Raw genomic sequence first — 16,053 nt, 5'->3', positions numbered from 1 at the left:
AGCATCTGGGCTCCTTTCTATGCAGCAAACATTCCTGAACACTGACTGTGTGCCAGGCCCATTGCTAACTGGGGCCTTGGGCAAACCTCTCTGAGCTTTGGGTCTGTCATCTGTCACTGAGCACTCTATAAATTACCTACTTCAAAGGGCTGTTAGAACATTAAATGAGATAATAAAGCATAGAGCCTGGGATAAGGTGGGTATTCCACAGACGTAAGCGGCCCCAGTATACCCCACCCTTTGTGTGGTTGGCAGGGGACAGGGAGGGGGGCTGTGCCCTGGTCTGAGGAAGGTGTGGGGTCCCCGGGTTCAGGCTGCTACTGCCTTCCTGCCTTCTGTGGATGGCGGCTCAGGGCCCGGTGCTCTGTCAGCTGGGGCCCAGGAGGTCCCAGCCCTTCCTTACCAGCCTCGGGCCCCAGCTCCTGCCCTGAGCCTGATTCCTACATTTAGAGAGCCCTGTCCAAGCCAGTAGGAACCCAGGTTCTCGGTGCTGGAAAACCCCCTTCGGCCATGCCAGGTCAGCCTGACCCTGGGCCAGGCCTGGGGACGCCTTCCTCTGCTCTGAATCTTCAAAGGACGAGTCAGTGCAGGCCCCATTTTCTAGGACCAGCCGAGACCTTGAGCTGTTAAGTCTCTTCTGGTTTATCTGGAGGAAGGAAGATGACGTCATGAGGTAAACCGCACAGCCTGAAACCACGAGGCTGGGTGCCCCAATGATGTTTGCTTTTCAGCAAAAGTCACTCATGTGCAGAGAGGGACAGAGAGCCTGGGCCATTCTGGTTAGAGGGGAGCTGGGAAAACAGAGGGAGATTTTCAAACATGGAACCACAAGAAAGGAGAGGGCTCCCGGACAGGACAGACGTCAGAGGCCAGGCAGGGCGGCTTCCTGGGGCGCTGCGGGGAGGGGCCCCATGGGCGGCGTGGCTACTGGGCACCTGAGGCCCTGAGGATCGCGCCCGCCGTGGTGGGCGTCATGAGTAACAATAATCGTAATGACAGCAATAAACGTCACGTATGTGGGTCCATTACCCTGTTACCTCCTCAGCAGCACCCCATGAGGTTGGTGCAGTCCCCACGCAGAGATGAGGGAGAAGAGGCTGGTGCGCCTCTGTGCTTGCAACCTTGAAACGACACCGAGGCCGGTGTGGAGGCTTCCCGGGTTCAAGCCCCACAGTCCCCACCTACTTACTGAGTTACCCTCCGCGATGCTCAGTTTCTTCATTTGCTCCACGTCCTGCCTCATAAGCTAAGAGATTTCCTGAAACAAACGCTACTCTTCAGTCTCATTCCATTCCTTTCTCAGTGCTTTGAGCAGGTTTCTCTGGAGAAACTGTCTCTAAGAGCAGGCCCGGCACTGGTCCTGATGGACTGGTGAGTGGAGGTGGAGGGAGTGACCTCTGTGTAGTAGGGTCCAGTGGACAGCTTGCCTGAGAAAGCTGTACGGGGAGAAAGCTGTACGGGGAGACCAGGAGGGGCCTGCACACCCCCTCTCCAGGGCTGCATGAGTTGGGGGTGGGCAGTGCCTAAGGGAGTTTTCTGTAGCCCTGGGTGGATCTGGGTGGGAGTGTAAGGGTAGGTGTGATGCCCACAGGGGTGGGTGAGATCCCTCATTCTACAGCCAAGACTGTCCAAGTGCACTGACCTGCCCCAGGCCCCAGGCCCAGTCCCTCTGCTCCGCCCCCGCGCCCGCTTAGACCTGCTCTGAGGGCTTCAGGGGCCACTGTGTCAGGCAGGGGACGGGAGGGCTCAGTGTGGGGAGGTGGCCAACATTTCTTCGCTGGGGTCGCAGCTGTTTGGGCTGAAGCTCACCCTTTTCAGTTCTTTTCCTTATAATGCAGATACCCCGTGAGAGGGATAGCACCCCATCATCCTCCCAGGTCAGCGTGCAGAACGATACACCGACAGCCAGCACAAGCTCTCATTTTATAGAGGAGAAAACTGAGACCAGAGCGGGGACAGGATTTGTCCACAAGCCCATGATGAGCTGTCAGCAGCGCAGGAGCCAGAGCCCAGTTCTCTCTCCCTCTCTTTCCCTCGCTCTTGCTGTGGGGTTTTCCCTCCCTGTCTCAGCTGTTATCGTCCTACCATGAATTACCCATCGTATTCGTTCCAAGGCACCCCCAGCTGCGAGCAGACGCAAGCTTGGGGTTGAGGAGCCCTGGCATGTAGACGTGGAGCTGAGGGAGGGTCCGGGGGGCCCAGGGGCTCCCGGAAAGAGATAGAGCCTCCCTTGCCACTTTCCCAGGGCCAACGCAGCACCTTAAGTGTGAGCGTTAGTCATAAGCAACTGCTCGACCTCAAAAGTCGTAGTTTACTGGGTTGGTGTCACAGTGATGCTTCCCTGACTCATGGCCCAGGATGACATGAAGGCCGGAGGAACCGCTGGAGATCCCGCTGGCCCAGCCAGATGCTCTGGGGTCTCTCCTGCCTGCAGCCCTCTTGCCGGTGACTGGAGCTTTAAGGAAAGAGAGGCGTGGGCAGTGGAAGGTGGGTGGAGAGACAGGCAGCTGGGGTCTAGCCCTGCATCTGCCGTGGCTTAGTGGGGGGCCCCCGGGAGTTCCCTTCCCCAGGATCAGTTTCCTTGTCTGTAAAATAAAAGGTCAGATTAGATGGTCTCTGGGTTTCTTCCCAGCTCTGAGAACCCAGAAGTTTTCAGGGAGGACAGGGTGGTTTGGGCTTGAGGACTGTGGCCCCCAAGAGCTGCCAGAGCTTGGAGCCCTCCCAACCTGTTCCCATGCCCTCCAGGTCCCACTGGGGCCAGGCAGCCTGACCCTCAGAGCTCACCCCCTGCCCTGGCTCCATCCATGGGAAGAGGCATGGTGTGTCTTGGCTAAAAGGCCTCCCAGATCCCTGAATCCCACTGTCTCCCAAATGGGCAGAGTGAGGACAAGAGAGGGTAAGGAACTTATCCAAGGCCACAAGCAAGCCAGGGACCAGCTTCCCACACTGTCAGCTGCCTTGTGTTTGCACCTGAAGGAACCCTCTCATGGGAGAGCTGGAAGCAGCCAGGTGAGAAGGATTCCTCAGCAGCCCCACCTCCATCGCTCCCACCACCAGCATTTCCAGCCTTGGCTCTGACCCTCCAGCACCAGCACCATCACTTGCCCTCCCCCTGCCCCTTCCCCTTCCTTCACCAGCACTTACGGGCTCTTTTCACTCACTCATTCTCAGGGGCAGGATAGTGCCAGTAGGAAGCAGGATGCAGAGCCAGGCAGCTTGACCTGGGGTAAGCTTTTATTCTCACTGTGTTTTAGTCCCTTGGCTGTGAAACGGGCATGCTAAAAATATCTTCTCAGAGGGTTGTTGGGAGGCTTAAATAAGTCGATACCATAAAGTACAGAGCCTGGCACATTTACTCAGTCAAGATTACCATTCATTCATTCATGCATGCATGCATTCAGTCATTCTGTCCTGTTTCCAAATAGGTTAGAGATGACTCACAGTGGAAAACACAAATATAAGAGGCCTTTAAAGTCAGGTTAAAAGAATACAAGGCTGGGGTAGAGGAGGAGAGAGTTGTCCCAGAACCGTGGGCTGAGCTGCTGTCGCATCTGAGCACAGCTTCCAGGCAGACTCGTCCAAAAGTCTGTGCTGTCGTGTCAAGCTCTCCTTTTTCCGATAAAAAGAAGTGTACCAGCTTTTCAGGAGAATAGATTTTTCTGCTTCATCGTTATAAATGACAAGGTATTGGGCAGAGCCTCCCCCTGGCCTCCCCGACCCCACCTTTTTGAATCCACCCTTGAGAAACTCGGGGCTCCTTTTCATGCCATTCCGCTGCCGGCCTCTAGAAGCTGGGGAACTGGGAGCCCAGGACCGCTGCCCTAAAGCGAAGGCCTCAACCGCCCCAGGACAAGGTGCTCGGGGAGTGGAGCTGACAGCTTCTGATGCCAGGGGGAGCTCTGGGAAAAGCCAAGTCAGTGAGACATGAAGGGCCTTCCCTCTGATGCAGAGCGAGCCCCCTCCCGTGGGCTGCTTCCCAGCAGCCGGAGCAGTAAGTGCCCCTGGCAGGGGGACTGGGAACGGTCACCGAGAAATCCCAGAGCTGCCCACACACTTCCCCTTCTCTCAAATGCCAGGAGGTGAGGGGAAGGTGAGCAAGGCACTCCATACTGAGTCACTGGAAAGACTGGGGGACCCACTGGGGAAGGGTCTCATTCCATCTCCTCCAGGATCCCTGAGAGGAAGTGCAGTCATAGGTGTGGCCTGAGACCATCTCCACAGACTTAGCACCAGGAAGAATGGAGACTGCGAAGCGTCCCTCTCCCCTGCCACCCCCCATTCTACGCATGTTGTACACACACACACACACACACACACACACACACACACACACACACACACACACACTTCACGAGAGGGCGCTGGGGACAATGCGAACCTCTCTCCTGTCCTGTGAGGCTCTGCCTCATTTGCGAAAGATTCACGGAGCCCTCAGCTCTCGAGGAGTCCACCTGAGCAGCCCCCCAACTCCCCTTCTTAAGCCAGGCCCCGGGGGTGGCTTGCCAGCAGCCCGTGGGCTTCCTTCCTCAGCTGCGGGCCTCTGTGCAGCAGGAGAAATCCCCCTGCTTGCATTCCTCCCTGCAGAGAGCCCGCAGGGGAGCCCATTGCCAAGGGCACCGGCTCCTGGGGCCCCAGGGGGCAGCTGACCCCCATCCCCCATCCCCGTTCCCCTGAGCTGACGGGAGGAAGCAGGGGAGCTGGCCCAGCAGCTGGCCTCGCCGCCCTCCCTCTTGGTTGGGGAAATGCCTTTGGTACCAGGACATAACCATCCAGTACGAAATGATTCGCCCACATCGAGGTCTGCACTGGCATGGTTTGTCTGGAGGGGTTTTTGAGGGCCGACACTAGACATGAGTGTGAGGGAAGTCCCAGCCAGTCCTTGGTCATCTCCTATAATTTACAGCTGGTATCAAGAGGCAGAAAGCAACAGAGGCGGTGGGGGTCTGGGCTGGGACAGGGTTGCATTTCGGCTTTGGGGGCCAGTGAGGCGGCCGCGGGTAGAGTTGCCTCGTCTCCAGCCCCACTTGGTGCTCATCGCCTCCCACCTGGACTGTGGCGACAGCCTCCTGATGGTCCTGGCCCAAGCCTCGCCCCCACAACTGACGCTCCGCTGAGACTGCGCCCTGTGAGCTGATCAAGGGCCTCGTCTCTTCCCGGTTCCGAAATCTTCAGTGGCTCCCCACTGCCCATGGGAAACAGAAGAGTGCCAGGGCCTCGAAGTGGGCCCCAGCCACACCTCCAGCCCCTTCCCCACGGCTCTAAGAGAACCCTCGGCACCAGGCCTCTGCTTCTCCTCTCCCTCCCGTCAAGGCACAGCCCAAGATCCACCTCCTCTGAGAGGCTTTGCCTGACTGTCCCATCTGAGGGGGAACATCTCAGGAACTCTTGGCGTTCACCTCTTGGGGAGAGAAGCCAGTTTGGGAGCCAGATAGACCCGGGTTAGAGTCTTGGCTCAGTTCTAATCTCATTCACTCGTTGCAAGTCACTTGGCTTTTCTGAGCTTCCATCTCCCGCTCGGTAAATTGGAATAAGTCCCACCCTGCAGGGTACTTGGGAGTATGGAGACCGAGAAGCATCTGTTATTTCGGCCTTTCCAGGGTCCATTCCTCTTTCTTTGGGTGACATCAAGGATTTGTACTTGGCTATGTGGTCCAGGTAGGGCTGATCTTACTTCCTGGTTCCAGCGTGAGCACGTGATCCAGGCCCAGCCCATAAGGATATTCCTCTGCCCTGGCCACAGAGATAGGTTCCCAGGGATGGACACGTGACTCACACCAGGCCAGTGGGAATCATACTTGGGACTTTAGCTGGAGCTACTGAGACTTCATTTCCATTGAAGTTACTAGGCTCATAGAAGGAAAGCTGGAGCCTTTAGCCATTGTTAAGGGTTGAATGGAGTCTCCCAAAAAGCTACGGTCAAGTCCTAACTGCCTCCGCAGGTGATCTTATTTGAACATAGGGTCTTTGCAGATGTAAGCAAGTTGAGATAAAGCCGTTCTGGACGAGGGTGGACCCTAATCCAATGACCTGTATCTTTATAAGAAGAGAGAAATTTAGACCTGGAGACACACAGGGAAAAGGCCACATGGCAACAGAGGCAGAGATGGGAGTGACGCAGCTACAAGCCAGGGAACACAAGGATTGCCAGTAACCACCAGCAGCGGGGAGAGAGGCCTGGGACGATCTTCCACTCGGCACCTCCAGAAGGGACAGGCCTCGCCAGCACCGTGATTTCAGACTTCTGACCTCCACACCTGGAAGAGAGTAGCTATCTGTGTGTTAAGCCCCCCAAGTTTGTAACAGCAGCCACAGGAAACTAATACAGCCACCAAATGAGAGGCTGTGCCTGAGACTGAAGCCATCCCTGGAAACAGGGCCTCGGACCCACACTCTTGGCACCATGGCAACACTCGGAGCGACAGGAGCTGGATCCAGAAGTTTAGGGGACTTTTCAGTTGCATGAGTCAATTTAGCCCCTATTTTACTTAAGTTGCTTCAGCTGAGTTTCTGTCTCTTTCCACTGAGGCCTGGCTGATATACAGTGGATGTAAAACGCACAGCAGTGACCGGCCGTTCGGAAGCTCTGTGTGGTTACTATTACCGCTGTTGTTGTTGTTTCTATTCCCAACGAGACTGAGCGCTCTGCAGAGCAAGGGCCGCATCTCTCGTCTGTGTTGCTGGCTGAGTTCCCTGCAAGCAGGCTCTCAGACAGTGTGCGGGATGTTTCTTAGGGAGTGGACTTGGGATCAACCCCTGGGGTCAAGGGGACAAGGAAGCAGGGCTGGGCAGAGGGAAGCCAAGCAGAGATGCCCAGAGCCAGCCCCATGGGAGCTCTGGAACTAGAGCTGCTCTCCAGAGTCATTCCAAATGGGCCCTTTATACCCTCGAATCCATCCGTCATCGATCTGTGCTGCCCTGGGAAAGGCGAGATCTTGGGAGAGGCAGCTGCCTATAGCTGAGGCCATGCCTGAAGGGGAAGATGACTGGCTGGCCCTCCCAGGAACTGGGGCAACAAGTCCTCACCAAAGGGGATTGGGCTGGGCCATCACGATGCCCAGCTCACTCAGGGCATAACTCAGAGCCTGGCACCAGTAATTAGTCATTGTTGAAAACATTCCTTCATTCATCCAAACCCAAGGTTGATGGGGCGAAATCAGGTGTCCTGGTGGTCTGAGACGGAGTCCTTCAGGAGAGGGACTCTGGTGGTGGTTGGACCTGAAGGAAACACCTCGACGGGGCTGGCGAGGATGTGGTCAGGGTGGATGTGACCAGGATTGGTGGTTCGGCCTTGCCTGGCGCAAAGTAGGTCAAGGGAGTGCTGAAGGATCAGGGCGCTGGGGCAACGTTCCAAGTACTTCTCTTTAGCTCTTTAGGCTCCTGGGGCTATACAATATCTCTTCCTTTCTTGCGTTGATTTCTGTGTGTTAGGGTATAGAGTCTGGAGGCTGGCTAAGTCTTTAAAGTTTCCTTTCTTGTGTCTCTCTTGCCTCCGCAGGCAGCTCTTCCTATAGCTGGGGTGTCCCCCAATCCCAGCCCCAAAGAGTGGCCTCCTGCACAGGCTCCACAGGCCCAGGGCCTAGTGATCTGTGCTGGCTGGGCCAGGCCCTCCTTATCAGATGAGAAACCAAGACTCAGAGAGAGGAAGCTCGCTGTTCAAAGTAACAGTCAGTGGTTGAGACAGGAAGCAGGACCCACTTCTCCCTGCTCAGCCTTCCTGGTGCGCGGCGCAAACCGCAGCTCAGGCCACAGTCCTCTGTCCGTGGAGCGTCCAGCCCCTCTGCCTGCAGCTGCTGCGTGTACAGGGCTGCCTCCCTGGCACAGTGTGTAGGGACAGGGGCTGCCAGGCTGCACGTGCCACAGGGTTAGCCCGGGGCCTTGGCTGACGGTCAAGCGGGTGTCATGCCTCCCAAAGCTTCTCCAGGACGCGGGGAGCAGCCAGAAGGCCCTCTGGGGCCACCTTGTCCTGCCCTGTCCCCTTCCCCTGGCACAGGTGAATGGAAAGTCTGGAGGTGAGACCTTCCTGAGGCCACACAGCGAGTCGTCCTGTTTTCCCTACAGTTACTCCCCTCCCTGAGTTTACTTAGAACACTTAACTCTATCTTATTTCCAAATGGTCTTAACGGAGAACACAAGAATTGTTTTTTTACACCGGCTACACCATACAACTCTTAAGGGCAGGTTGCCAGCAGGGAAGGATGATGGTGATGGGAAAGGCAAACCACTTCATCTGTGTGCCCCTGCCCTGCTTAAGTAACGTAGTCTGCTGTCTAAGAAGGCGGCTCCATTAGATGAAGGTCATTTTGCTCTGAGCACCTGGCTGGCTTGGACGTGCTGAGAAGGGTCTAGAAGGAGTCAGGCAGGAGGGGATGGGGAAGCTGAGTGGACTGCCTGACAGAGGGAGAAAACTGGAGAGGGCACACAGGGAGGGGAGGGTGGGGGGAGAGAGCAGGGGGTGCCGGAGCCCATGAGAAGCTGAGGCCTGGGACTTTGGGGCCCTGCAGCGAGAGGGCAGGTGGAAGTCTCGTGACTGAAGGGCATTTGAAGAACCCGAGCATGCTGTGTTCATTTGGAAGCTCTTTGCTTCTCTGTCCTCCCTGTCCACTGGCCGGTGAAGACCTCTACCTCTGGGTGTGGGAGACCTGGCTTTTGATGGAGAGAGAGGAAGGGACAGATAGCCTGGGCTTCCACAGGGTGGCATGGAGAGAGAAACACAGAGGTGGGGCCCAGAGGCTAAGGGACCCTGAACCTAAGCCCCCCATCTCACCCCCACTCTGGGTGATCTGCAGAAATCCTGGGGAGGGCCCTGGGTTCCTCGGAGCCTGGTGTGGGGTTTCACACTGATCCTGTGAGACCCCAGCCGACTGGGTTACAGCTACGTTTTCTGATTTGCTCTTTTCCACGCCTCTCTGTGGGAGCTATCGTTATGCCCATTTTCCACCAGAGGCACCTGGGGCCCAGAGAGATTAAGTAACTCACACCTGACCCCACTCCTGGCTGATTGCTGAGCTCCCCCCACCTCTCTAAATACTCATGCACTGCACCGTGGAGCGGACGGGAGTACAGGCCCTGGCGCTCCATAGATGTGGTTCGAATTCTGCCCTGACACTGACCAGCTCTGTTACTTTAGGTAAGTCAAATTCTCTTCTGAGTTTCAGTTTCCTCATCTGTAAAGTGCGGGTTCTGATTCAGGCACGTGTTACATACTGAATGAGTATTAATATCATCATCATTATTACTCAGCAACCAGAGCCCCGGATGGAAGCCCTCCCCCGGGAGAGGCTCGTCCTGCTGAGGGAGTCGCATCCTTCCTGCCCTCCTTCCCTCTCCCTCCCTGGCTCTGTGATAAGGTGCTTTTAGGACAAGGCTCCAGGTTCACCCAGGCTTTTCCAGCATGCCCTGTCCCTTGAGGAGCGAGGGTCCTACCCAGGAAAGAGGCAGCCCTAGCAGTGACCCTGGGAAGGGCCTGTGACCACACAGGCTCCAGGAGGGGACTTCGGGACCAGGAGCGTGGCAGGAAATGGGTGGGATGGAGGCGTGTGGTAGAGGCTGGTTGCTTGGTTCCCAGCTTAAATGCGGAACTGCAGAGACTACCCACCGAACCACAGGCCAAGGACCGGCACCCTTCCCTGCCTATCCATGCTCTCCTGCTGCGGAGTTCCCAGAGTTCCTGGATCTCAGGCTTGACAGATTAGTGCCTCTCTGGACCGAAAAACCTGTTCTTGACATCCCCGCCCCATCCCCCCTTCTCTCCTCAGTCTGAGCTGCAGGAATCCAGGCCCTGGCTGGGGCTCCCCCTCTTGTCCCCTTTCTAACCCGGGATCTGCTCAGCCTCTGAGTAGCCACCAAACCTGCAGTGCTAGGCAGTCCTGGGCTCAGGGTGCTGCAAGATTCAGTGGTCCCTGTGGCACTGGTGCCCTGTCTCAACTTCAGGAAGTGTCATTACCCATTTTCCAGGTGAGGCCCGAGTTTCCTCAAGTCCCTGCAACTTGCCATTGGGCTGCTGGGATTTGAGTCAGGGGACTGGCTGATGCCAAAGGCTGTCTGGAAATGGGAAAGGGAGGATGGGGCAGGGGTGTGGGGGGGGAAGATAACCAGTTCTCCCTGTAAATAGAATGTGTCGATCACATTTCTTGGGCAATGTCTGCAAATGCCTTTTAGCATCACTTAAAGACATTTAATTACTTAATACAAATAATAATAATGATAGTGATTCTGTTGGGCTTCCTTTGTGCCAGGCATATCCATTAACTCATTCAATTGAATCGGTCCTCAAGTTGAGATTAGAAAAGCCGCCCCTCCCTCAACAGCAGTTCTGGCCAACCGAATTCTGCTTGCCCTGACGCCTGGCCTCCCAGGCTGTCAACTCCCCTCTCTCACCTCCTTACCTGAGCCCAGGAGAGGACAGGACAGCACCCCCCCAGCTCTGAACCGCTGGCCATGTGTCAAGCTATTTCACCCTTATTAAAAAGAAAAAGAAGTCACCTCCCCCTTGGGGTCTTCTCAGCCAGCCAGGCCACCTGCCCCTCCCCACTGTGGCAATCTCCATCAGCCTCCAGGTCATGACCCCACCGGCCTTGTCACTGACTCAGCCAGCTTCTTGGCTTCCACCTGGGGAGATTTCGACAGCCAGGTGCACAGTCCAGATCCTTGCCTCACAGTTTGACTTTTCCAAGCCCCATGACTTACAGCTTTTCTTCAGCAAGCCACCCCCTGGCCAAAATCTGAGACTTGACCTCACTGGAAAGGGCTCCATTCTTTCAAGTTCCCGTTCAGAAGGCAGTTCACCTTGCTGTGCATCTATGTCTCCTGTATGCCTTCCAGGGACCCCCTCTACCTTCTTTTCTCCCACCTACCCACCTTCCTCTCCTCCCTAACTCCAGGAGCCCTCATTTCTGTTGCACATTCACCTGCATCCTGTTTCCACCCCACCAAGACATCCAACCAAGACAAGAAAAAAAGGGAATGCCAGGCTCTTCTCACTTATGAATACTGATACATAATTCTGAAATAAAATATTAACACATTAAATCAAGCATTATATTCTAAAAAGTACATCCTGACCAAATAGACTTTATTCAGAGAAAGAGGTGTGGTTTAATACTGCTAAATTTTATACAATAACTCATATTAATATATCAAAAGAGGAAATACAACTTGGCCATTTAGATGGATGCCAAAAAATATATTTTATAAAATTCAATATCCATAACTGCTTTAAAAAAATAAACTCCTGGGCTTCCCTGGTGGCGCAGTGGTTGAGAGTCCACCTGCCGATGCAGGGGACGCGGGCTCGTGCCCCGGTCCGGGAAGATCCTACATGCCGCGGAGCGGCTGGACCCGTGAGCCATGGCCGCTGAGCCTGCGCATCCGGAGCCTGTGCTCCGCAACGGGAGAGGCCACAGCAGTGAGAGGCCCGCGTACCGCAAAAAATAAAATAAAAAAAATAAACTCCTAGTAAAATTGAAATAGAAGGAGCCTTCTTTAATGTGGTTTTAAAATATCTATGTCAAACCAATAGACAGCGCCACGTGTGATGCTGAAACATCAGGGATATTGCTATCAAGGTCAGGCGCAAGAAGAGGGTGCCAGGATTTGCCACTGTTCTTTAACATTATTCTGGAACAATCAATGCTATTGGTTAGAGGCAATTGCCTAGAGGCAATTATAACCCAGTAGCAATAAGCCGTCAAGAGCCCACTTCTTAGTTTTAAAAAAATATCATTCTCCACTAAAAGGAACCAGAGTTAATAGCTGATCCCAGGGCTAGAACAGGAAAACTACAAGATGAGTTTAAAACATCTTTTTGTGCCAGAAACTAAGGAAACAGTCAAAGAATAATGGGCACATGTCAAAATGACACAGGAATCTGCCGGAAGGCTAAATCTGGGACAATTTGAGCATCAAAATAAATAGTGATGGTAACAGATTACAACCGTTTGATTAAAATAAGAATCCGTGAGTCTATACTGATATAAGGGAATAAATGAATAAATGATGGAGAAAGGAAAACTCTTCCTTACAGTAGAATGCCAACTATATGTATAGAACGAGTGATGGAAATAGATATTCACCATTTGGCAACCTTCCTAGTTGTTGAATAAGGCTGGAGTCATCAAAGGATGCTAAGGCTGGTGGGCGGAGATTTGATGAGGAACAGGATATTGGTGTAGTCTTGGAGTATCTCCCCACAACATACTTATCAAAGGCAAAGAAAAAGATGGTGAGTTGATGATGGAGAGACCTGGCAGCCACCAACCTGACCTGGTGATCAAGGTTAACATCACTGTTGGTGGGAGAGGTCAGTAACATGTGCCCAGATGTGATGTCCTGATATGAGCACAGCATCATTTCTGTGGTATTCTTTTTTTTTTTTTTTTTTGCGGTACGCAGGCCTCTCGCTGTTGTGGCCTCTCCTGTTGTGGAGCACAGGCTCCGGACGCGCAGGCTCAGTGGCCATGGCTCACGGGTCCAGCCGCTCCACGGCATGTGGGATCTTCCCGGACCGGGGCACGAGCCCGCGTCCCCTGCATCATCAGGCGGACTCTCAACCACTGCGCCACCGGGGAAGCCCATTTCTGTGGTATTCTTGCCAAGAGTGCACATCCTGAGAGTGAACACAAGGAAACACTGGAAAGATTCACATTGGGGGACATCCTCAGACTGAATGGCCTGTACTCTTTAAGACTGTCAAGGTCGTGAAAAACAGGGAAGGATGGACCTGTTCCAGATTGAAGGAAACTAATGAGGCATGGCAACTAGATGCCGCTCAGAATCCTGACTTGGATCCTGGACCAGAAAGGCAAATGAGGCATTGTTGGGACAGTGGGAGAAACTTGGATGGGGTCCATGGATTAAAGGATAGCTTTAAACTAATTTTGATTTCCTAATTTGGAGGGTTGAATGATAGTAATAAGGAGAGGGTGTTGTTTGGGGCAAGTACAAACTGGAGTATTTTGGGGTCATGGGGCAACCTGTCTACAAGTTCTTATCAAATGGTTCAGGCGGAAAAAGGCAGATGTATATATATGTATGAAGAGAGAGGGAGAGGGCTTCCCTGGTGGCGCAGTGGTCGAGAGTCCGCCTACCGATGCAGGGGACACGGGTTCGTGTCCCGGTCTGGGAAGATCCCACATGCCGCAGAGCAGCTGGGCCTGTGAGCCATGGCCGCTGAGCCTGTGCGTCCGGAGCTTGTGCTCCGCAGTGGGAGAGGCCACAACAGTGAGAGGCCTGCGAACCGCAAAAAAAAAAAAAAAAAGAAAAGAGAGAGAGGGAGAGAGAGAGACAGATGCACAAATGGAGAGAGAGAGCACAAATGTGGTAAGATGTTTATCAGAGAATCTGGATGAAGGGGATATAGATATTCTTTGTATTGTTCTTGGAATGTTTCTATAGGTTTGAAGTTTTTTCAAAATAAATGATCAGGGAATAAACCTCACACCCAGTCCTGGTGCAGACACCAGCTCCCACACGGCTCTACTGACAGGGGCAAACGTGTGGTACCCGACGCTCAGGAGCACTTTTGCTCCTGGTTAACTGCCCCCTTCATTCCTGACACAGAATCTCTAAACTTTCGCCATTGACTCAGGCCCGCATCTGTGTCTCCCTCCCCTTTTGTCAGATGACCTAACTCCGTTTTTTCAGAGAAATTATAGGACATCATGAAGGGTCTCTCTTAATTCCCCTAACATCTTTTCATCCATCCTTAGCGTTTATTCTTAACACACTGCAATATGGTTCATCTAACCTTGAGACAGAGAGTAAAACTCCCCTCACTACAGTGCATTGGGTAACAGGTCAGGTCTGTCATTTATCACCCATGGGACGGACACCCCTCCTAGAGGCCTTAGGCTCTGGTCTGGATAGATTGTTCTCCACGACTGTGACACAGCTATCATCTGAGATGTCTCTTCACCACTCACCTGTTTCCATTCCTGGTTTCCTAGCTCTTCCCCTTTTCACCTTGTTTTGGGGGAAAGTACCTCAAATAACAGCTTCCAGTGAAAGGATTCATAGGCGGTAAACTTTTTTTGAGATTTGCATGTCTGAAGATTTTGCATATCTAGTTTTTGTATATATTTTTCTATCTTCACACTTAGTTTTTAGTTTAACCATGTATTGGTTAAAGATTGTTATCCTTCATAATTTTAAAAACATAGCTCCCTTGTCGTTTTGCTTTGTTGAGAAGTCTGGTTTCATTTGAATTCCTGATCCTCTGCATGTGACCTGCTTTTTTTTCCACCCTGGAAGTTTTTAGGTTCTTTTATTTCTCTCCATTCTGAAAATTGACAATGATGGTCCTTGGTGTAGGTCTTTTCTCACCTATCATGTGAGGCATTTGGTAGGTCCTTTCATATTGGTCACCCGTTTTATCAGTGCTGGGAAATTTTTTTGTATTGTTATTTCTTTGATTATTTCTCCCCTTAAATTTCTCCATTATCTTTTTCTGAGATTACTTACAAGCAAATGTTGGAACTCTTGGATCCACTCTCTAATTCTCTTTATCTTTTACTTTTCCTCTTTCCTAAGTTTTTGCCTTTTTTTACTCAGTTTTCTGGGAAAGTTTCTCGACTTTATCTTCTGACTTTTCTGTTAGATTTTTTCAAGGTTTTCTATCAGATTAATTTCAAAGAGCTCTTTTATTTTCCAGTGTCACCTTTTAAAATATCATCTTGTTCTTAGTTCATGGAAGCAGTAGCTTCTCTCATTTCTTTGAATAGTATAGGTCATTTCAAAAGGCCTCTTGTGCCCCTTATTGTTTAGTTGGAGGCAGGAGAGTCTCAAAATTGCTGTGCTTCAGGTTCCCCCCAGAGCCTCTATCCTGAGGCCTCTCACTTTGACAATTACCTGTACCCCTTATAATTCCATCCCTTCACAAAACCTGCCCATCTTATGCCCATTTCCTTAGAAATACAATCCCCGGAGCAGGTACCTCAGTCCCCCTCCTCTCCATCTATGTCACGGCTCTACTGGAACTGAAGGTTTCATAGGAATTTCTGGTGACAAAACAATCGATGAAGGAACGACTTTGGGTGAGAGGGACCTCCCAGTTCCTTCCCTATGGTACCAATTAGCTCCCTCTCTCCTTGGGGAAATGGTCTCAAGGGATGGCAGTGTGCATCTTAAGCTGATGTGAACCAGCTTCAGAGAGCCGACTGTCAGAGTTTCGAGAATTGGGTAAGCTGGTCGATGTCACGTCAGTAGCTTGAAGTCCGCAGAAGTATTTATACCACTGAAATTGGCAAACACTACATGTCAAGTTTTTTGGGTTTGTTTTGTTTTCTGAGAGCTTGTTATTAAACATTTACAGCACGTCCCTGAATATCAGTGTCCCTCATTCGGTGCTCTGGTTCCTAGGGAGTGGGGTTGAGAGCAGGAAAAGTGCCTGCAGTTGTGTAATATGGCAGCCCTGTTGGGGATTCGTGCTCTCAGTCTGGGTTTGCTGTGGAACACCTCTGTAGCTTGCTACGTTAAAGCACTGATTTTACTTTATGTACTTAAAATCATGGCTTATTCTGCAAACTAGTGCAACTTGCCTTCAAACTACCAGCTCTGGGACACTTTAAAAAGAAAAAAAATGTACCATATCCACATAGCAGGGCACCAGGGCGCCAACCCCAAGCACCGGGGTCTCCTGATTGTCTCCAGGAAACAAACAGGCCTCCCCCAGAAAAGGCAGGCGGGGGCTCTCTAGTCCAATGAGTCCTCAATGGACTGACAGCCCAGAAACACCCACCTCGTTCGTCTTAGAGCCTCATGCTTCTTCACCTTCTTGAATGCCCTTGGAGAGAGCTTGGAAGGCTGGACTGGCATTGGTTCACTGGAACTTGATACGATCCCACCCTCAAGGCGACAGGAGGAGTTTGGGGAGCTAAGCGTGAAAGGGAGCATCTGTGCCCAGCACCCCAAAGCAGTGGGCTGCCCTGGGTCTCCACTCTCCCCGTCTTGTCGTGCCCTCTGCTTTCATATCCTGCTACGGCTTTTCTTCCAGGCCCCTCAGCGCCAGCTCCTGCTGCCCAGCCAGACTGGGGATGGGCTTCCCCGAGGGAAGAATCA

The sequence above is a fragment of the Pseudorca crassidens genome, chromosome 14, assembly GCF_039906515.1.
Source record: "Pseudorca crassidens isolate mPseCra1 chromosome 14, mPseCra1.hap1, whole genome shotgun sequence".
NCBI lineage: Eukaryota > Metazoa > Chordata > Mammalia > Artiodactyla > Delphinidae > Pseudorca > Pseudorca crassidens.
This window is presented reverse-complemented; position numbering follows the sequence as displayed.